Raw genomic sequence first — 3,690 nt, 5'->3', positions numbered from 1 at the left:
TCCCGCGAGGGGGGGGTGTTGCTGGTGTTCCTTGCCTTCATGTCTGTCTCCCACGGGGGGGTGGTGACGTTGGTTTGCCGCAAACACACCCCCCCCAACCAAAAATTGTTGAGCCCCAGGTGGCATTTACTGGAACCAATCCCCTTTTTTCCTGTAGCAGTTGAATGCTGTCAGGAGGAAGAGGGGGAGAAGTCGGCTTTCAGCTGCTGCAAGAGGAAAGAGGGTCAGCTCGGGTAAATGCCGTCCACGCTCCTGTCCGGGTTCTGAGGGCCGGCAAGGAAGGGACGAAGTCTACTTGACGGGTTGCTGACCCCCCGCTATAGAGGAAGAGTTACTCTACCAACATTTGAACAACCTATGGAAGTCAATAAAAGAAACGATGCCCACTTTTGTGTTACACCAAGTTCAGCCCTCGTAGATTTTAGAGAATGCATTTACCGCACATTCTTCCTTCCATACCAACACCAGTCACATGGAATGATAAGTGACAAGACGACGTTCCTTTATTGTCACAATCTCACCGCCACCATCTGCTATTAGAACTGGAAACCCACAAAAATGACTTCCAGGCACTTCACACAATCAGCTTTAAAACAAAAGTTCTATTGATTCCGTTGCAGCAAAGTACTTCTAGTACATTAGGTATTCTTAGGAGAACAATGGCGGGATATTAAGATAGAAACAAATCATTGCGAAGCGTTGGTTACATTGTATTGTTCACAGTCCGCTCTTCTCTGGAGTCGCTACAATTAGACATTTGTTTTTAGAGTCTGGCTTTTCATTATCATCATATTGTATGAGCTCCACGCTGGGTTTTTTTTTTTTTTCATTTTTTTTTAAAGGAAATGTCTATTCTTTTATTCTTTACCGTTTATGTGAAAAAAAAAAACACGATTAAGCCATTTTTTTTTTTTTTTTGAAAGACAGACTTTGAGACATTTATACCAGGGCACCATAAATAGAACCGCATGGGAATGAATGCATATCTAGCAGAGGTCATGGATACTTTGAACAAATACACTCAATGAACGCGTTTCGCAGGGACAATGTCATGACTTTGAGGTCAGCCTTCTATCGCTATTCCAGTACTAGCATACAATATACGGCTTGTGTCTTGATTCTGACAATTTAAAGATGTATATGCAGACAAAATTATGACTGGATACACTCTTATTAAATACCCCTGATGAAGGTGCTTGAACCAGAAACGCGTCGGATACCGGAGACCACTTTGTACCGGACAGTAACAACTATCTTTTTTGTCATGCAAACCATGTAATCTGTCCTTTTTTCCTCTTTTCTTTGTTTTTCTTTTTTCAATTTTTGCACAATCTTTGTTATGTCTTTTTAAACATACGGTCATTTTATGATCGAACGATTTTATGTACACCTAATAAATTATATTTTCTAATTTACATATATGTGGTTGTTGCCTACAAAGTCCCAGTGAAGGGGGATTTTCTTTTCTCAAAACCAAGAATGTAACATATTGCAGCTCACCAATCTTTAGATGTGGCGGCTGCTTTAGTTTTCTTTCTTAGGCTTTTTTTCCACTCTGTTTTCACCTGGTGATCTGGCCAATAAGACACCTCCTGTATTAGATCGCCCCCCCCCCCACTATGGATTAAGCACGTGCCGCCCAAGGTACGTCATATGACGTCCTGGGGTTTGAGTGATGATATCTGAATGATGGGTGCAGCTGCAGGGATCATCCAGATATTCTTTTCTGCCGGCGATTCCCTGCACCGTAAAAACAATCATAGCGGCTGCTCAGCTGAGTCCCCGGCAATGTTTAGTTCTGCCGGGCCGGACGTGACGTCATAACGTCGCGCCCGGGCACCCGAAGGTCATAGAGACTGCCGGGGACCAACTGGTCTGTGGAAATCTCTATGACAGACTTCCGGCGCTGGTGGATTCCTTCTCCGGCTCACCGATCACATCCGGTAGCGGAGGGGGAGAAGGAGCAGATCGGCTGTGTCTCCTCTCTCATCATTCCGTGCGAGAGAGGAAGGAGAGGAGAGAGAGCTATCAATGCCAGCTCTGACGCCACTGGTTGCTAGATGCGAGGCGGCTCTAGCAACCAGTGGCCGGGAATAGACTCAGGAGGTGGAAGCGGAGCTGGAGCCAGCAATACGGCGGCTCAGTCTATACTTGTCCCCTGCATTCCCAGTGTCCGTTTTTTTTAAATTGGGGGGCACATGGGGGCACAGTATAATGTTGGGGGGCCATGGCCCCTTCTGGCCCCCCCTAGTGACGCCACTGCTGGTAGAAGCACCGGAGGGTGGCAGGAGGGGAAACGTCTTTTTTGGTGTTGGTTTCATGGGCACAATTAACACCCAAAGAAAGACCAATTTTTCCGCACCTGTTTGACAGGTGCATATAATTTTTTTACAGCAAGACCAATTGCTTTCATCAAGATTACCTCTAAAGGGTTACGGTGGGAAGGCGCCACCGACACCCAAAGACCAATTTTTCCGCACCCGTTACTTCTATCCAAAGTCTGTGGAAGAGGCACCAAAATGTATCCAAAAAATTTCTAATTTTGTTCCCAGTGCACTACATTGTGGCCTCATCATACACATGGGCTCCACAGCTGTTGCTGAGCAAAATAAAGGCAGCTTGCAGGAAAAATGTCATTTTTTTGGCTTTATAAATGCAATTATTGCTGCAGCAGATTCTATACACAACACAGATGTGCCACTTTACAGGTAGACTAAGGGGACCCCCTAGGCACTATATTGAAAGGCATTTTTTTATTTTTATACTTTCAATTTAAGCAATCAACGAATCACTGATCATTTAAAAATGACGTTTTTTTACAAACTTTCTTTTCATTGATATATATTCCCCAGGGCAGGACCCGGACCCCCATAACCATTGTATGCCCAATTACTTGCATATAAGCCTTCAAAATGGGCACTTTTGATTTTTCACATTCGGGTCCCATAAACTTCAATGGGGTTCGTTATTCGGGTCCGGACTTTCCCGAGCCCACGCAGTTGTGTGACAATAACGAATGAATAATGGCTATTGTCACGCTGATTCTACTCCCGGCCAATCCAGAAGCGGGTCTTGAGACCCATTTCCTGTTTTGCCAAAAGGAGAAGTGATCCTATTGGCCTAGGAGGAGGAGGGAGGAGACGCGCGGCTGCCGTGATGCCAGGAGAAGCAGCTGCCCGTCGCCCGGAGGTGAGATGGAGTAAGTGCGGGGCCGACCGGGGAGGGGCGCGGGTGACCTGACCAACAAGGGGAGGGGGTGGCTGTGGGTGCATTTTTTGCCCCCCCCCACCCACCGAAAAAAAAAAACACCAGCCGATATAGCCGAGGCTGTCAATTACAGGCTGTGCGCTGGATCTCCCTCCCCTGTCACCTTTTTATGTCTTGGTGTCACTGGTGCAGATACCCTGTTTCCCCGAAAATAAGACCTAGCGTGATTGTCAGTGATGGCTGCAATATAAGCCCTACCCCCCAAATAAGCCCTACCCTGTTTCCCTGAAAATAAGCCCTACCCTGAAAATAAGACCTACAAGGACTTTAGTATGTAGTATGTAAGTATGTAAACAGTAAAAAAGGGAGGACAGACCATATTGGCCCCATAAAGAACGAGGAAGGACATCTAGTTACAAAGGATGGGGAGATGGCAAAGGTATTGAATTTATTCTTCTCCTCAGTCTTCACGAGTGAATCGGG

Source organism: Aquarana catesbeiana, linkage group LG10 (genome assembly GCF_042186555.1).
Source record: "Aquarana catesbeiana isolate 2022-GZ linkage group LG10, ASM4218655v1, whole genome shotgun sequence".
NCBI lineage: Eukaryota > Metazoa > Chordata > Amphibia > Anura > Ranidae > Aquarana > Aquarana catesbeiana.
Note: the sequence above shows the minus strand (reverse complement) of the source record.